The sequence below is a fragment of the Rhineura floridana genome, chromosome 3 (assembly GCF_030035675.1).
Source record: "Rhineura floridana isolate rRhiFlo1 chromosome 3, rRhiFlo1.hap2, whole genome shotgun sequence".
NCBI lineage: Eukaryota > Metazoa > Chordata > Lepidosauria > Squamata > Rhineuridae > Rhineura > Rhineura floridana.
Genome location: NC_084482.1, coordinates 68,410,784 through 68,430,701, shown reverse-complemented (window position 1 = coordinate 68,430,701; position 19,918 = coordinate 68,410,784).

The following is a 19,918-nucleotide window of genomic DNA, read 5'->3' as shown; positions in this document are numbered from 1 at the left end:
TCCCATCTCATCTTTCCTCCTTGGGAAGTGGAGCTTTCTCCCTTTGGGTGACTGGGGCATTACCAGGCCTGGCACCAGTGAGCCTCCTGGTTGGGTCTGGCCAAGGGCCCCTCCTTAGGCTGAGAGGGTGGAGCTCCCACTCCATGATCCACACTAGCGTCAGGGTGTGGGACCCTGCCATGGATAGCAGAGTGGGAGCTCCCAATCAACACACACAACCTACTGGCTTAAATAAGCCTGCCTGCCCCACCTACCTCCACGTTGCCGCATCAGCGTGCTAGCATGCTGTGCTCACATCACTCAAGATGATGGCAGATGTGTTCATAAGGGGCTGATACCACCACCGCCATCGTGGGTGGTGGCAGGTGTGCATGTTGATGTGGGAGGTAGGCGGGGTGGGCAGGCCTATTTAAGCCCTGCACTGCCTGCATCAGGAGGGAGCGTTGGGGAGTAGGATACCATGGACCAGGGCAGGCTGATGCCCAAGAGTCCACTCATTACTGGTGCCAGCCCTAGACACCACCATGTTAGAATTTTGGGTTTCTTCTATCCTCCACAATGGTTGCATGGCTACATTTTACGTACAGAGGGTGGATACTTCATTCTCCAACTTGTTTCTATCAATCTTCCCAAAACAGCTAATCTGTTCTTTTAAATTCTGAGCCAATTGTAAACTATCACTATGGCCAGGGGACCCCCTACACACTCATCTCCAGGGGAGGAACAAAGTAAACACATAAGTGCAGCACTTTATTTATTTATTTATTTATTTGCATTTTACTAGGGCACGTGGTCCCTCAGAGCTGGCAGTTTTGCCTCCCCACCCTCCTTTTGTAGGTATAGCCAACCTTAGTATTTGAATTTACATAAAAGAGCACAATGAATGAAAGCAGGAGACAGGGTGGGGCCATTAGACAGCAGTCTGTGAGCATGTGTGGTGTCGTTCCCTTGCTGAGCAGTGTTCTCAAAATGAGGCAGGCAGGCAGGCAGGCCTGCCTCTTGTTGTAGTCCTGTTTTGGCCCTCATTACAGTGAGTTAATTTTTAACACTTGGGGTGGGAACCACGACTGCCTTCTCTTCCTGGTTGTGGCATTCCCTGGGAGCCTGGGGTGATTTTTCCTTTTGTTTCTTTTTCAATCCTTTGGAGGGGGGAGCAGGCAGGAAAATGGCAACTGCACTCACATTTTCACCATGAAGCACTCCAAGGGGGAAGGCAGAGAGATTCCTCTCTTCCCCCTTGAGCGGATCTTCTGGCTTGCTTTCTGTGCTACTTGGTGAAAAAGGGCTTCCTTTCTCACCAGGAAGCACAGGAATGCCCTCCTCCCCCAGCTGTATTCTTTCCCCCCTCCCAGCCCTGGCTTCAGTTTTTCCTCATCCACCCGCCCCCCAACCCCAGTGTGGGAGAGACAGATTAAAGTGAGTCAGGAGTGTGTGCTCGTGTTAGGGGAGAGGAAGAGGAGTGTGGGTGGGTGTATGTGGGGGGGGCAGAATGTGTGACAGGAGCAGTATCAGGTGTGTGAGAGTGTGTGTGTCAGGTTTGTGTACTTGAGTCACGCACAGCTAGTGTGTTGGTAGGAAGTGTATGTGAGAGAGGGGGTGCATGTGTTTGTTTGGAGTGTATGTCAGTGTCAGCTGGGAGAAAGAGTGTGTATGCCTGAGTTAAGTGTCACTAAGTGGATGCATGAGTGAAATGATTTGTGTGACAGGATCTCCTCTGCCCCACCAGATAAAATGGGCACCCACCATCACTGCAGTAGGGCCTCCTAAAAGTCCTCTCTGGAGGATTGAGGGGCCATCCTAAACATGGGCAGAGGACAGATGTGTGAGGAGGGTATCACTCCAAATTGTCATGGATCCTAAAATAAGTTAACTTATGAAAGTTCACAATATTAAGTTTCTTACCTCCTTGTTCCTCCACTCACCCCCCCAAACTCCTCCATGCCCCACCCTACATTGTTCAAGAATCAGCACCACCTGGACCCACTAGAGAAGCTTTTCAAGACCTGAAACTTTTCCTTTTCTGAATGAACTTAAGTTAACTTAGGATCAAAGCCTATGTTTTCGGAGACTTTCTAAAAGACCATTACTTCAGCTGCTTTGGCAATCCCCCTTCATATACGAACTGTCCTTTCCACTACAACTGTAATGTCACATTGGACATGCGGCCTTATTAATCAAAGCCTAAAATGACTGCCGTGTCAGAGCAGGGCAGTGCCTAGCACTGTGCTGCCAGATGGCATGGGCATTAGTGGCATTCACCTGATAGCAGGCAAATGTTGTTATTGGACTTAAAGCTCGCTTCAGGAGTACACCAGACTCACAGGACAAACAAAGCCAATGAATGTATTTCTGTAGGAGCTTGTCCCTTCGTTTCCACATGGCCTCTGTCTTCTGATGGTTTTTTTTTTGTCACTTGCACAGAAGGCTTCCTAAATCCATAACTAATATGGATTTACTATAATGCAGCAGGGCATTTTGCTGCTAAGTTTGTTATTGGCTGCTTTGAGGTTTTTATTTGATGATTTTAAAAGACTTTTTAAAATTGTGACATTTTTGTAAACTGCCCTGGGACCATTTGGTGAAGGGAGAGCTATAACCACAAATAATAAATTAAATAGTATCCAGTCTTGCCTTTGTTACACGTGGTCTTTAGACACGAGCCAGAGTGCAGCATTTGTCATAAGAAGATTTCTGTTGGTTGGGAACAATGATTCACTGAGTCCAGCATTCTGTTTCCCACAGTGGCCAACCAGATATCTCCAGGAAGCCCACAAGCAGAGTATGAAGGCAATATAGCTGCCTCCCACTGTTGCTCCCCAGCAGCTGAAACTCATTATTGCTTCTGAACCTCAAGGTTTCATATAGCCATCATGACTACAAGCCATCGATATTATCCTCCTCTATAGATTATCCCGAATCCCTTTTAAAAGTCATCTAAGAGCCATCACCATATCCCAAAGATGGGGAACCTCTGGTCTCTGGACCAATCACGGCCCTTCAGGGGATCTCATTTGGCCTCTGACAACATTTTCCTCAAACCTTGCCCATCAGCAAACTACATCACCATCACTAGTGACTAGGGTTACCATGTTCTGGGCCTGAGACTGATCCTGTATCTTTAGGAGAAGAGAAAGTCAGCCAAGTGCAGGTGTTCTTGCAACACTGTAAAGGGAAAAAACACAAGGTGGAATTCTCCCTTCCCCCTGCACAACTTTTAAAGGTACAGAAGTCCTCTGGGAGGCCGGGCCTGCCAACCAAGAGGTCTTCTGTATCTTTAAAAGTTGTGCAAGGGGAATTCCACCTTGTGTTTTTTCCCATTACAGTGTTGCAAGAACACCTGCACTTAGCTGGCTTTCTCTTCTCCTAAGGATACAGGATCAGTCTCAGGCCCTGAACCTGGCAACCCTACTAATGACATCAGGTGGTGGACAGGGTTTGATTCTGCATTGGCTGTGCAATCCTGTTCCCAGCAGGGAACAGGATTTCCCAGATAAACCAGCAGTATTTAATCTCTGCTTGTCATCTGAGGGGAGATTAAAGTCCAGATTAAAGCCCAGTACGCTACTTCAAAGAGGCTTTTGCAAAGGCATTCAGACAGCATTCCCATTTGCTCAAATGAGAGACTGAAGGCTGTCTTACAGCCTCTTTCTAGTCTCCGTCTCCCCCTTTAAGTCCCTGATTGTGGATACTTAAGGAAAGCATAAGGAATTTTGACAGGTGGGTGGCCTCACCCACCTGTGAAATTTGGTCCGGAGGCAGACCTTGATAAGGATCTGGCTCATGGAGCCAAAAACATTCCCCACCCGTCATATCCCACGGCAGGGAATCAAAGGGGCAGCCACCAAGGATGGTTGTTCTTTAAGCAATGTTCTTGCTATTCAGACCCAACACCCTATTGCCAATTATTAAACAGCCTTTGTTAATTGAAAAGACAATGTGTTTTTTTTAGTGTTTTGTGTTTTCAGTTGATACTTTACCTCAGGAATGGCAAGCCTGTGGTTCTCTAGCTTAGAGGTGAGGAACCAGTTGTAGCCCTTGTTTCACACTCTGAGTAGCTTTCGCTGGCTGGAATGTGTCCTTGAACTCTGATTATGCCTGTAGCTTGGTGGAGGATAAAGAGAGGTGTGTGTGTAGAAATACACCTACTATACAAAGGTGAACTTTACATTCATTGCTCTGCCCACTTTACCCTCTGGTCCCGCCCACCACTGGCATGTGGTCCTTGGAAGTTTGCCCCGAAGGGACTTTGCCTTTGGGCTGAAAAAGGTTCCCCATCCCTGCTTCCATCATCCCTGAGGACTGGCTGGGGCTGATGGGAGTTGGAGTCCAAGACATCTGGATGGCTAAAGAGTTCCCCATTCCTTTCTGCTCCACTTGTTACTCTCTGGCAACATCTTCCCCCTTCCCCAGCTATTGTGGGGAAGCTTCTGGCAGCTCTAGCATAACTCTCATTTGGAATCTCTGTGTAGGGAATAACATGTAGCCTGCTGCCCAGCCAAGGAGGATCAGAAAATGCAGAGGTGGCAGAAAACATATTGCTAGAATGAGCCCTGGTCTCTATGAGATGAGAGAAAAGTCTGAGGAAATTTAATTCATTCCTTTATTTAACATGGAGATTAAATAAAAATGTAAATGTACTGCCTTCAAGTGGATTCCGACTTATGGCCACCCTATGAATAGGGTTTTCATGAGGCTGAGAGGCAGTGACTGGCCCAAGGTCACCCAGTGAGTTTCATGGCTGTGTGGGGATTCGAACCCTGGTCTCCCAGGTCATAGTCCTTAACCACTACGCCACACTGGCTCTCACTGGAGATTAAATGCACAGCTGAAATGCCTTCAACGAAATACATCAAAAAAGATGAAAGGATTATTCAAATTATCTGTACATGGTGAGATTCGGGATGCACAACCTGCAGCTTTAAACAGAACCGTCAGACAAGATGCTGAAACAATGTGCCTTGGAAATAGAGGTGATTAGGTAATGACTGCAGCTAGTCCAGAGATGGGGAGTCTCAACCTTAAGAATAACATGTTTTTATAAAGGAAATGGCATTACTGGTGAGCCAGTTACGACCATTCCTGGACCAAGAGAGTCTGGCCACAGTACTTCAGGCATTGTTGACTTCAAGGCTGGATTACTACAAAGCACTCTACCTGGCGTTTCTCTTGCACTTGACCCAGAAACTGCAGTTAGTGCAGAATGCTGCAACCAGATTGCTGACGGGAGTGAGACCTTGTCAGCATATAATACCTCTGCTCAGAGATTTGCGCTGGTTGCCAATTTGTTACTTGGCTAAATTCAAGGTGTTATTACTGGTATGTAAAGCCCTCAACAGCGCAGGACCAGTTTATTTGTGAGACCACCTTTCCCCATATGTGCCCACTCAAACACTTCAGTCTGCAGAACAGGCAATGTTACAGATGCCATGTAATACTTGTTCCGCACTTGTAAGAAATTGTTCATTTAGCTCTTTCACTCAGGTCCTGCTTGTGGGCTTCCCATGGGGATCTGGCTGGCCACTGTGAGAACAGGATGTTGGACTAGATGGGCCACAGGCCTGATCCAGCAGGCTCTTCTTCTGTTCTTATGTAAGTGTGGCAGCACCTACCCTTTGGAACTCCCCGCCTATTGACATCAGGGAGGTGCCTTCACTGTATTGTTTTCAGCACCTGCTTAAAACTTTTTGTTTAGACAAGCCTATCCAGACACATAGATGTTGATGTAATTTTTTAGTCTGTTTTGTTTTTTAAAAATCCATTACTTGTTTTTAACTGCTTTATTGATAATTTTAATGTGTGTGGGGGTATTGTAAACGGCTTAGAGATCTTTACATTGAAGTAGTGTATATATATATTGTTAAATAAATAAATTATCATAGAATCATAGAGTTGGAGATGGAGGGAGCATTCCAAGGTGAAAGGAGGGGGAGTCAAGAGTTAGTATCCCATGGAAGTCTTCCGTCCATGTTTACTCCAATGCTCATTGGTCTTCTTTAAGACCTAGAACAGACCAAGGGACAATTAAACTCATTCCTAAACGATATGTTCATAAGTGGTTCATTGCTGGGGAGGGCTGTAGCTCAGTGGTAGAACATCTGCTCTGTATGCTGAATGACACAGGGTCAGTCCCCAGAATCCCCAGGTAGGGCTGGGAGAGAACTCTGCCTGGAACCCTGGAGAGCTGCTGCCAATCAGTGTACACAGTACTGAGCTGGATGGACCAATGGGCTGACTCAGCATAAAGCAGCTTCCTATTTTTTTTATTTAGCTGAACTGACCTGAAGATGAAGGCAAATTCCACAACTGTCCTGCTTCTTTTTTGTACAGACCTTATTATTATTTATATTGTTCCATTACTACACATGGCTTTATACAGACAATGAGATTGCTGTATGCTCCACCATCCCCTCAAGGAGGTTAAAACATAAAAAGAACAGGGCTGGTTTACAAATCCCCAAAACCAACTTCCTCTTGCTCTGGGCAGATCTATAGCCCCCATGGATTGCCCCAATTGCTAACAGCAGGGGTAGGAGAAACTTTCTCAGCCCAAAGGCCGCATTCCCATCTGGGAGGTCTTCCGAGGGCCACATGCCAGTGGTGAGCAAGGAGAGAGGCACAATTGGGTAGAATCAACAAATATAAATTTTCTCTTTCTTCAGTAGGCTAATTTCTAGACACCCTCAGACACTCCTCTCTATCCTCCATCCAGACAAGCAAGAGGCGTTATTTTATTTATTTATTATAATTAATTAATTGGTTGGTTGATTGATTGATTAATTAATTAATTAGATTTACATCCTGCCCTTCTTTCCAGTAGGAGTCCAGGGCAGCAATTATCAGAGTTCAAGGGCACATTCCAGCTGGGAAAAAATACTTAAGGGGCTAAGCCAGCCTTTCCCAACCAGTGGGCCACCAGATGCTGTTGGACCACAATTCCCATCTTTCCTGACCACTGGCAATGCTGGCTGAGGCTGATAGGAGTTGTGGTCCAACAACATCTGGTGGCCCACTAGTTGGGAAAGGCTGGGCTAAGCAGTACCAGTGAGGAATGTGGCCTGGGGAGAGTTCCAAGGGCCAGGAAGAGAGGCCTGGAGGGCCACATTCAGTCCCTGGGCTTGAGGTTCTCTATCCCTGGCTAAGAGGCTCTTTGCCTTCACCAGCCACCACTGGGAATGCCTGGTGGCAATATGGAGACACACCAAGCAACGGAGGAGCCCCATTGGAAGAACTTCTGTACATTCTACTTAACCATGACATGGAGTAGCCACCATGCATAAGAAAATGAAATGGTACCACATCTGATGTTTGAATCGCTCTTCTCTGAATTTCCTTGAAGAAGGACCAGTAGGGTCCGAAACACATTGGATCAATAAACCTCTCTTTTTTGGTACCCAATTGTTGTTTTGCCTCTGTTTCCAGTTCCTGGGGGGGGGGTGTTCACATTTTTGTTGCACCCTGCAGAGATCTTTTTTCAGGTAGCCCCCTCCTGTGTGTGTTGGGTACTCCAGTCTACAGCAGGATCCAACAAGGGAAGAGGCACAAAGGTTATACAAGAAAAGTGTGTGAGGGGTCTTTGGAAATGATGTTCCAGGCATAAGATTCTAACACAGAGAGAGTGAGGAGTGATTGGGGATGGAGTACAGGGGGGGGGGTGTCAGAAAAAAAGATATTGGGAGTGTGGGGCACAGAAGGATCAAATTGCATTTTTGAGGGGTGCAAGCCTTGTCCTACATGTTAGATTTCTGAAAGAAAGAAAAACAGAGGAGGACATATTAAGGTATGAGCTATTTCATGGGAGGAACTCCCCCCCACCTCCCTCCCTCCAGAGCCTTCTACAATAGAGAAATTATGGTAGAATTGTGAGAATGTATATTCCTGAAGTAAGAAAAAATAGAAGATTGAAAGACTGGGCACAACCATGAAGAGAAGATTCATTCATGGGGGAGGGAGAATTAGGGTGGCAGTGGGGACAGTGATGTTGGTGGTGATATCTGCCAGCAGGTGAGGGGGAGGAGCACAGGAGATTATGGGGAATCGGAGAACCACCCCTCCCCAGTTGTCTGTGGACGTGAGAGTCTGTGGTCACTTTCAGATGACTTGTTTATTGAGCACTCATCCTGATTTGTTTGCACAAAGTTTGCAGGGAGGTTAGATGGTCTTGTGCTGTTGAGCTATTGTGATGCCACGCTTTCTGGTGCATTTCCCCCGTCACTTTCCTTGTCGCAAAAAGTCTGGTTTTCAGGAGGAAATGGGTTTGTTGTGCAAGAGCACCAAATCACTCATAACTGCATGGCCTGATTTTGCTGGTATGTGATTGAATCCCACCTAAAAATAACAGCCTGGAAGTGTGCTCTGTGTGTTTGTGTGCGCACGCACACACGCACAGACATCAAGCTAGTAGGGAAAAGGGAAGATGTCTTTCCTCCTCCCATAGCCTTCCCCTCCTCCAATTTCTTGTGGTTCCCCGCTTGTTGTATGGTAATTCAATCTGTCTTTCTTTCCACTAGCCCCCGTCCTGTTCCTCTAGACAGTAGCACTATGAGGCTGTGATGACATGTTCAAGCCAATGGATTGCAGGACTGACATCAATGGGTGGGCAGAACTGTCAGTCCTGAAATGTTGATAGTGTGCTGCAGATGCAGTGCAGAAAACTAGTCGCCAGCCTCCTCCACAGCTTGTACAAAGCTGTATATCTAATACAGATTCCCTCTTATCTCAGATTTTCAGCACGGCCAACTGTAAGCACTCAGCCTGCCTGCATTCCATCTATCACCAGAAACCCCAGTGGCAGGTCCAGTCTACTTTTATTATTTATCAGCTGTAATGCAGTCTCCAAAGCATGGCCTTCTCCCAAACAGATCAGTGTTTGTTTTTTGTGGAGTAATTGCACATTGAGCGTACATAGATTTCCTTGGTCCTGATGATGAGTTTGCTTTGCAGAAAGGACAGGGCAGGATGCAATTGTAAAAAGCAATGTTCAAGCCTAATGATAGTGTATATAGCCTCAGACCCGTCCTAGCATGCTGCTGGCACACTTCAGCATGTAAAATAGGAGCCATTTTGAGCATGAAAGTCTTCCTTGAGAGATTAATTGACTGCTACCAACTATAACTCAGAGAAGAAAAGGCCTCTTTCAGGAGCTATGGCTTACAACTAAAAGAACTACACAGCTAGGGCAGCAAAGCGCAGTTGGTAACTCTGCTTGCTGAACAAGACAGATGGAGAAGTGGAAAGCTTTTTCAGGGCAAAGCAGATTAACAAATACACTGTTTTCCTCCTGCATGGGATGGATGGGGAGGCCTTGCAAGGCTTGTGGCAAGGGGATGTGAGGCACCCTGTGCTGCTCAGAATGAGGGGAAGTAGCAGGCTTCATTTCATCTGTGAGAAGGAGGTTTGGAACAGAGAGGCATGTCTCAGGAACATTAGAGGGGTGTCAGGTCGGGAGGGCAGGAAGTCCCAAAGGGGCAGGAGGTCCTAGGTGTAGTGGTACTGCAAGAGGACTATGGTCCAGGGGAGGGCTGTGTGTTGAGGGGAGGTGGGTTTCAGAGTGGGTGGATCTGTAAGTCCATAATGGATTCTCATGGCTGTTTTTGGTTCCACCCAAGTTTCTGTTGCTAGTTTTCCATGTTCAATAAACACCCCCACAGCAGCCTTTTTGGCCCATTGTTCCCTCTGGTAAGGATGGACAGATCTGTCCATATCGGTTCTCTCTGTTTCTCATTTTCTCTCTGTTACCTTAGATTAAGGTCTCCACATTGCTGTAGCTCATACATTTAAAGCACATCTAAGGCACATTTAAAGAACATGACTCCCTTCAAAGAATCTTAGAAACTGTGGTTTTCCCCTCACAGGGCTACAAATTCCCAGCACCCTTAACAAACTACAATTCCCCTGATTCTTTGGGGGAAGTTGTGTGCTTTAAATGTATGGTGTTGTCTGTCCAGATGAGTATCCACTGAATGCAATGTGCTGCTTCTTTTTTTTGTCTGTCCTGAATCCCCCACCATTCGGCTTCGTTGGATGACCCTGGGATCTAATATTATGAGAGGGAGAAAAACTTCTGTTACCACTTTCTCCACACCATGCGTAATTTGAGACAGAAGACACTGGTTTTGCCTCAGAATATCTCTGGGGTGGGGGTAGTGCTTATGTCCCTCACATCCTCAATGATTTATATTCCTATAGATTTCAGAACACCCACTGCAATTGCAGGTCTACTCTGAAAGTCTAATCAGGTTGGATGTGATAGCTTCAGGAGATGCATGTTTATCAAGTGACAATGAGCCAGTTTCTTCCCTTATAACCCCATGCTGATTTACCTCAGAGATGTATTTTTTTGTTTGGGTTCATTAGTTTTCTCATTTCCACCCCTCCCCTTTCCCCTAAAGCGTAACGTCAGGCAAACCGACCTGCAGCAACAAAACCAGCCCCCCCTTCATTTATCATCTTCCACAAAGGGTACTAGCCATTGCACCAGACTGCCCACCAGCCCTCATGCCAAGGCAACATCTGCCCCAGGGTGGGAAAATGATTGAGACTCAGTGTTAGTGCAATGCTTGAGGCAAGCAGAGAAAAGGCAACCAGATTTCTATGGAGGTTAGTTCTATACAGTGCCCCGTTGATGAGGCAGAAAAACTTGCTGACAGAAATGAGATTCTCATGCTGAGTTCCAATAAAGAAGAGACTGCAGACCTCAAAGTGAGCATCAAGGCAAAACAAACAAGGTGGGGGCGGCTGGCTGAACTGGACACCGTTCAGATTGCTTCAAGCGAATCCCAAAGGAAAATGGGCATGCCTTCCAATGTTTGCTCTGTAACATGGTATATGTGTATGTCTTCAGCAGGGGTGGGGAACCTCAGCCCCAGGGACTGAACCTGGCTCTCCAGGTCCAGTGGCATCACTAGGGTTGGTGTCACCCGGTGCGGTAACTCATGGTGTCACCCCCATGGACCTCCTCCCGTACCAGACCTAGGGTGCCTAGGGGTGGGGCGGCTCTGGGTTAGGGTTGCCATATTCCAGTTCCACAAATCCAGCAGGCTAATTTGCATGTTATGCAAATTATTTGCATGTTATGCAAATTTGCATGTTAATATTTGGATTGTCCAGTTGTTTTGTTTTTGTGCCTAGGAATTACCACCAAAAACTGGGGAAAGATGTGAGAAATCTTTTTTTAAAAAAACTTAACATTTTAAGCCTTAAATGCCTAGACTCTAGTTTCCAACACTATGGAATGTTGATTGATTGATTAAGAGGATTTATATCCTGCCCTTCTGCTCAGAGCTCAGGACAGCTTACAAATATAATAAAAACAATAAAAATGCACAATCAATATAAAAACATAATAAAAACACAAAATAGCAACAAACAAAGTAAGTCAGGGCAGCAGTACGGTTAACCATTACATATACAATATATTTCAGAGATGTGGTGGGTGGAGAAAAACAAGCCAAAATGTTAGGAAAAGGAGTCTTTCACGCCACATGCTCAGTTCTAAATACTGTTGCAGCAAGTTTTACAAATTCCTCCAGTATTCCACTGGTGCAGGCACTCAGACATTCAATGTATCTGTATGTTTCTTAGGTTTTATAAAAGCAGAGCTTTGCTTAACTCAAAATTTCTTCTCCCTTTGATCAACCACATCTACACAGGTTCCACCTCCATACTCAAAATGAAACTGGGCCTGGAAGTGTGCAACAACCCCACACATACCTTGCTAATTAGATTACCAATGCCAGGATGTCTGTCTTATCGACTACTCTCCTGCTCCCCCACACACACCGGGCATCATGAAAGACCCAGTCCTGGGCTCAGAAAGAAAATAAATATCTGGTCCTCTTCAAAGTACTGATAAGCCTCTTGTTTTAATTAAAATAATAATTATAAGTTCTTGCTCTTATCGCTAATGGGAGTTAATTATCTTGCATATGCTGCTGTTGCTTCTATGGCTGTAACGGAGTGAGGTTAAAGATAAGTGAAATGCAAATAGGGAAAAAAAACACAGAAGGCAGTAACACTTTCCTAAATTTAATACCATACCAACCACAACAAGATTCCTATGAGTAAGGCAAAAAACTAAGCATCTCACAACCAGTCAGGATTCCTAACCAAAAACCAAAAATATGATAAATGAAGAAATATTTATATAAGCATGACTATCAAATATATTTATTATTTACACAAACTGTAAAGATATTTATAGTGCAATCCTAGGTTTATTTATTCAGAAGCAAGTCCCAGTGTATTCAATGGAACTTACTCAAACAGGGACAGAACTGCAACCTCAAGTGATAAGCAACTTCATTCACACAACCCAAAATTCCGAATCATGCCATGGTTATTGGATTTTAAATGGCTTTATTTCTTGTTGCGAGCTGCCTTGGTTTCCAACCCTACCTCACAGGGTTGTTGGAAAGACTACACACACACACACACAGCAGATGTATAAATACATACAGCCCATATAACAGTTTATTGTCAAACCAGTTGGTCATTGCAGAAAAATCAGTATTAGTTTTTAAAAAATCAGTATTAGTTTCCTACAGAATAAAAACTGTAATACCTAAGTAAGCCCTGCCTACTTGCTTTAAAATAGGACTGGAGGGGGGGGGGACAGAAAGATAACACAAGCACAATTTTTTTTTACATTCACTCCAAAGTCCCATTGATTCTCAGCACATTCATAACCATGTCTACTCAAAAGTAAATCCTATTGAATTCAATGGGATTTACTCTGGACATATGGGATTAGCAATGCTTTTACCCCCACAAAAGCAAGTATTGGGAAGGTTTTCAAAACACTGCCCAGGATCTGACTCCTACACACAAGAGGGGAAAAAACTGAAATGTATATACTTACCCAATTTATGAGATTTTCAGATAAACGGGGGGAAACCACCATTTTCTGGCCTTGCAATGAGGTTTACTAGACACTGCCACAGGTCAACCAAACACTTCACTGACTGGCTGCAATCCTGAACGGGCAGGGTTAAAGCTACGAAGTGCTATACAGTAGTTTAAAAAAAGATTTAACGAGGGGGCTGACATTTTTATGTATATCTCGAGAACCGGACCACCTAGAAACTTAATTTTTTTTTAATTAAAGCTGAGAATCCGGGCCAGCTAAGGGGCTAAATGGGAGCTGGGTGGCATGCATAGAATCCAGGTAAAGCCCGGATAGCCAGGTGTCACCCTGGTGCAGTCCGCACTCCCCGCACCCAGCTAGTGATGCCGCTGTCCAGGTCTCTCTATATAGCCCTTGGGACACTGCCCAGGCCACACTCTCTCCTGGCCCTGCTTTGCACTCTCGAGTGTTTTTGCCAGGCAGGAACGTGTCCTTGAACTCTCATAATGCCTCTTGCTTGCTTGGCTAGAGTACAGGGTTGACTAGCTTTATTGTACAAAGGGAAATGTACATGTTTTGCTCCTCCCACTTTTGCCTCTGCCTCTGCCTCCACCCACCACTGATATGTTAACCTTAGAAGGTTGATCAGAAGGGAATGCAGCTCTCAGGCAAATATAATATGGAGGGCACCTTACCAGGAAGCAAATTGTGTACAGAATGAATGCATACATATAAATGCCATCAAGTTTGGCACAATTTGTTAGATTTCACGGTTTAGCTTTTATACTGGGTAAACTTACTTTATTACATAAATTAACATGATACTGACAAGACTGCTTCACAGGTGTGGCCCCAACAGGAGAGAAGTTGGTCTGGACCAGGGTGCCACCATGGAAGCACTGAAGCTGATAGGGAAGCTGGCATGGCTGCATACTCCATACTGTGTTGCTTTGGCTGCCACCGCTCTGGGTGAGCAAGAGAGAAGAGGAATCATGGGTGCAATGGCAATGCGGGTCAAGGTAAATTTTGCATAGAGAAATACCATTTTCCCCTTTGTTTGATCGCACTTGTCTTTGACCATGATACTAACCAGAAGGGCTGATTGATCTAACAATGGAAGCCAGCATCTGGAATTTCCACATAACACCTTTCCAAGAATCAAAATGCACAATATAACAGGCACTACAAAGCATAAGCACCAACTACAATTAAATATGTTGTGCACCGCCCAGAGAGCTACGGCTATTGGGCGGTATAGAAATATAATAAATAGATAAATAAATAATAAATAGGTTAGCTAGTCTCAAATTATTTGGAGAAACTATCGCATATCAAGTCCAAAACAACCAACCTCACCAGAGCCGCAGATTTCTCTAGGGACCTTCCCAGCCTGATTGCTCCTTTGGGTATGGAAATAGAGGGGGCGGAGTCTGGAACCATAAAAGGGCACCAGGTCCAGCAGGCCTTTGCATCTGCAGGGAAAATTAGGCCCCAGGGAAGATCCCCACATCTTATCTAAGCATAGCACAAAATCCCCATACAAGGTTATTTGCTGCCTCTGCAATAAAAAAAAAAAAAGCAATTTCAATCAAATTGGGATGGTAAATGTCAGCTTAAATTAAATAACCCAGTTTACCAATGATGGAAATTATTCAGGACAGAACTAACTGGGACAAGTTGCTATTTGGAGCGGAGCAAAGCTTTGGTTTATAGCGTAAAAAGCAGCTGTCTTCATAAAAGCTAATAAAATACTCTGGGGATAATTAAAACTTTAATTAAAAATGTGAAGTCCAAATAGCTTTTTATGGTAGCAGGGAAACTTGTTTTGACATCCAAAATTGCCGCACAAGCTGGATCTCCCTTGTATTCTCTCTTTTTTTTTTTTCAATAATTTTTATTCAGATTTTCATAAAACATACAAGACGAAATCATAAAACATTCAAAGACAAAAAACAAAATCAAAAATAGTTAAACAAAAAAAAAAAAAAAAAAAAAATAAAGAGTAAAATATTGACTTCCCATTTGTCAAAGATCAAATCAGTTATAAGTCTATAATATATAACAATCCTGTCTCTTAAGTCATATTATAAAATCACTTTCCTCCAGTAGTTATCTTACTTAATCATCAAATCTCATAAACATTACTTTATTCTTTCCACAAAAAGTCAAAGAGAGGTTTCAATTCTTTAAGAAATATATCTATCAATTTTTTTTTTCCAGATAAGCATATCGATTAATCCATCTCATTACTAATTATGATAATCTTATTGTCATAACCATAGTCAAAATAAACATTTCAATTAATCCATCACATCAGAATCTGTTAGGTTCAGTAATTTCAGTAGCCATTGTTCTATTATCCCTATTAGTTCCATTTTCCATCTTCCATCTTCAGTAGTCTTGTTAAGTCCAGTAATTTCAATATCCAATCTTCCATTATCAGTATTCCATAATAATCTTGCTGTCAAAGCCATAGTCATATAGTAAGAGTCTGATGGGAATTACCTCTATCCCAAATATTTTCTTGCCATCCATTCTGAATAGGTTGCTGAAATACTGCTGTAAAATCATATCTCTGTTCTTTTTTTCAAAATACACTGGGTCATCTCTTAAAAGTTTTTCCATTGTCACATGGCTGCAGTTAATTCCATAGATTTTCTCTATATTGGGCTCCATCACATCATTCCAGTCCAGAAGATTATCCATGCCATTGATAACTTTATCTCTAGAATCTTCATTAATTTCTTCAGAGATAACATTGAGTTCCAAACAATAGATTTTATTTCTAAAGTCCATAGACTCCAAATCTTGTTCCTGTTCCACGTTTGTTCCAATCTCCGGGATCTCCTCTCTCACAGGGACCCCTGTTCCAGTCTCCAGGGTCTCCTCTCTCACAAGGACCCCTATGTCTTTAATCTCCTGTGTCTCCAAACAATAGATTTTGTTTCTAAAGTCCATAGACTCCAAATCTTTTTCCTGTTCCACGTTTGTTCCAATCTCCGGGGTCTCCTCTCTCACAGGGACCCCTTCCAGGGTCACCTCTCTCACAGGGACCCCTATATCTTTAATCTCCTGCTTCTTGTATTCTCTCCAGGATATTTAGTTGCTGACGTTCAGCTCAAAACTTTCTCCCACTCTATCCAAAAACGTCAGTTTTCAGTGGGTTTTAAAGTGTAATGGGGATATTTGCTTTACAGCTTAATTCAAAATTATTAATCTGATACAGCAGCAGGCTTGTTTGCATGCCACTTCTTGCAGGATGCTTTCCCCAAATATATAGAAGTAATAAATCACATGGACGGAATAAAATTCATTCAGCGCTAGGCATATATATATGCAGCGCTAAAGGAGACTAAAGGTGGGTGGGTCTCCCCTTTAAACCACAACTGGCAAAACACCATTGGTGGAATTTGCAGATTGCCATTGCAGGAATTGCAGCTGCTGAATGGCCAAATAAGCTTTCTGAACATCCCCACTAACAGCTTGTCCTTATGTGACAAAGTGTGCCACCCTCATAATCTACTTTGCCCTTTGTCACCTTCAAGTATTTTTTTTTCAAATGTCACCACCAGGAGAAAAAGGACAGTCCCTCACTGAAGTCCAAATCTTATTTGATGTGCACAGTTCTACAATGCAAGTCATGTGTTTGTTTATTAATATACGGTCACAGACCCATTCAAATAAAATAGTCAATAAAACGTCAAAATAGTTAAGATACAGAAATATAAAAGTACAACATAAAAGAAAGAGCAGTTAAAAGAAAAGAATCCTCTTGCAACTCCTTTGGGCAGAGAAGAGGAACTTAGCCACGGACTTAGCCACTGTTGTAGACTTATTAAAATCAGCTAGGAAATATTTCAAAAAACAGACCAATGGCCTGCCAGGAAAGTTCCTCATAATTGGGCCAAGTAGTCTATTGCGATCCTCCCTATAAAAATTACATACAAAAAGGACGTGAATCAATGTTCCAACTTTGTCACCACAAGGACATAGCTGGTCCGCATAAGGGGTACCTTGGTATTGCCCTTTCAAGAGAGCGGAAGGGAGACAATTAAACCGGGCTCTGGAGAATACGTGCCGATATTTAGGAATAGACAGATTCTCCAAATAGTTAGCGTGTTTGGGGAATAGGAAATTCAGACCAAGATGGGTAGATGAGCACATTTTGCACGCATTTGATACAGAAAGTTGAAAGTCGATATCCCTAATCTGTTGGTCTAAAATGAATTTAGCAGTCCTACAATTTTGCGTAAGGATAAGATCAAAAGAAAAACCTAATGAATGCAGTTTAACAATAAAAAATTTAAACCAAGAACTGGTGTAAATGTCTTTCCAAAGAAGATTTAAATAGCCTAAAGAAGGATCGCTGAAGACAACCTTAAGCCAGTATCTAAAAGCAAAGGACCATGCAGCACATTAGATAGAAACAAGGCCAGCCTCGAGACACAAGCCCACAGCTGTGACACACCTTGGCATTCCAAATAGAGGTCTCAGGAATTTTGAAAGGACACTTTCCACAGCTGGATTAAATCCCTGGATCCAAATTGGAATACCGTACAGTAACTGAGGCAAGATTTTAGCCTTAACTACCTGAATGGCTGCTGGAATATATTGGGGCCCCTTTGTATAGAAAAAACAAAAAACAATGCAAGTCCAAATAGAGAGGCTTAAACCAATTTAAGATGTCGAGAAGCCAAGCAGAGGAGGAATGGATCTGTCATCCCTTCTCTGCATTGAAAGGCCTCTTCAAAACTCACTTCCAAAGAGCAACTTCAGCAATCCCATGCGAAAGGGTAAGAAAATAAAGAACATTCCCAGAGAACCAGGCTAGCCTGAGCAACTTCAGGATGCTGGGGGTAGGGAGAAAAGATGCAAGTTAGTTTAGCACTTATCACTGCCAGAATCGTGACAAAATTCTGATCTCCAAATGTGCATTTCCTTGAAATGCAAGCTCTTGTTGGTGCCAATAGCTTCTGGTTTTGATTTCTCACAGGAACAGAAAGAGTTAAACCTCCCCTCTCCATCAACCAACCAACCACCAGCCTGAGTCTGCTTAGGTGTGCACCTTAACAGCATTCATGCAATTAACATCATACCTACTTTGGTCCTCACTCAACTCAATGTATACAAGACTTGTATATATTGACTAGGAAATTTAATGTGGCAAAGTGGGCTCGTCTAATATTGCAAATGGATCATTCGAATATTGCAAATGGGTTGCTGGCAACATTTTTTTTTAATTTTCTGCAGAATGGTAAATTGAGATTAAATGGGAGGAGATATTGAGCTGGCACTGCAAAATGGCTTGCATGCATGAGGAGCACTGATCCCACCGTATACCCCCCCCAATCTGGAAGCATCCAATGAAAAGGAAAGGAGGAAAGACTGCGTAGGAAAGGCCCAATTTCTCAGTTCTCTGTTCCTTATTCGAGTTAGAAGTCACACCATAAGGACACAGAAAAGGGCCCCAGTAGTAGACTTTAAGACAGGATACAATAAGAGACAATTCTTCAGATATCCCGCACCCAAACAATTTAGGCCTTTACATGTAATCAGCAGCACTTATGAGCTATGGAAATGGTCCAGAAGCCAATGCAGTTGTAAAACTATCACATGCTTTCAGCTGCCACATTCTGGATCAACTGGAAGTTTCTGAAGACTCTTCAAAGGCAGCCTCATATATATTTCATATATTTATACTACTTAATACTAGGACAGTCTCTAAGTGGTTTACAAAACAACAAATACAATATGTAACAAACAATGAAGCTGAAAAACTACAACGCAATGCAATATAAAACAATAACATCCTCTAAAAGCAAAAACAGAGCAGCACATTTTGAAAACATCTTAACAGTCAGGGATCCCTTTCCTCTTCACATCCTGATTCACTGTATACAACACTCACCCTAATGACACATACATGTGCATGCGTATGCACACTTTACCTAGTAGATGAATTTTTGTACACATTACTTGGCTGGAGAACTGCATTGCAAAATTGGGAGAAGTGCAGATTTGGAAGGAGGACTCTGTTTCAGGAGGGTAGAAATTAGGTAGATTTGCCTTTAAATGGAAACTGAACAGAATTTCTCCCATTATCTCTCTGCATCACCAGTCCCAAGCAAAGACCCCTGGCCACAGCTACTACCTGATCACCGAAGAGCAAGGCAACTTGCAGGAGAAATCTCAAGCGGTAAACCTGATTTTTCAGGGGAGAACTACCCCATCCAAGCAGGATGAACTTAATGCCCTGATTAGGCCTTGTTCCAATCAGGAGCATCTCTGTCTTGCCTAGGTTATGATTCACTTTAGTTGCCCAGATCCAACTAGGGATGAAAAGATCCATCAGTTTCAGTTCTGTCAGTTTTTCATTTTTCTAGTCTTAAATTTGGGTCTCCACATTTCTGCAGCAATTTGCACATTTGTTAAAAAAAGAATCCTCATGAAAATATCTAGTGTTTTAGTCCAGATTTCTCCAAATGAATACATTTTTGTAGACAATTTTAACATGTACACATTTTTGCAAACTTCATTATATAATACATTTTTGCATATTTTCACTCATATTCATTTTTATGCACACTTTCTCCTAATATATGCATTGTTGTAAGCATTATTTGGTTGGCAAACTGCATTGCAAAATTCAAATAAATACGAATTTTGAAGGATGGCTGTGTTTTGGTTCTCATATTGTTTCGGAAAGTGCAGATTAGATAGGTTCTGCTTGAAATGCAAACTGAATCCAAATTCTCGCCCCTCCCTACAACCAACCCATTACCGCCTCCAAGGCTCCAGGCACTGTTTCAGAAATGCCCTACTACTAGCCTGCAAAAGATTCTGAAGAGCCAACAGGAGGTGATGAGATATACTTACATTAATCAAAAATAGCCCTTTAAAGCACTTGAGCGCAAATTTCCCTGAAAACATTACATGAAATCAGGCTCCTGTAGTGCATGACTCACAGCAGGCACATCAGATCTGTTACGAAACAATACTGCCCCCTTGTGGGAAAATGTGTTTCTGGGCTTTCCTGAAATAGCTGCCTTGAGATTTGCCAAAATTGGATTTTCTATC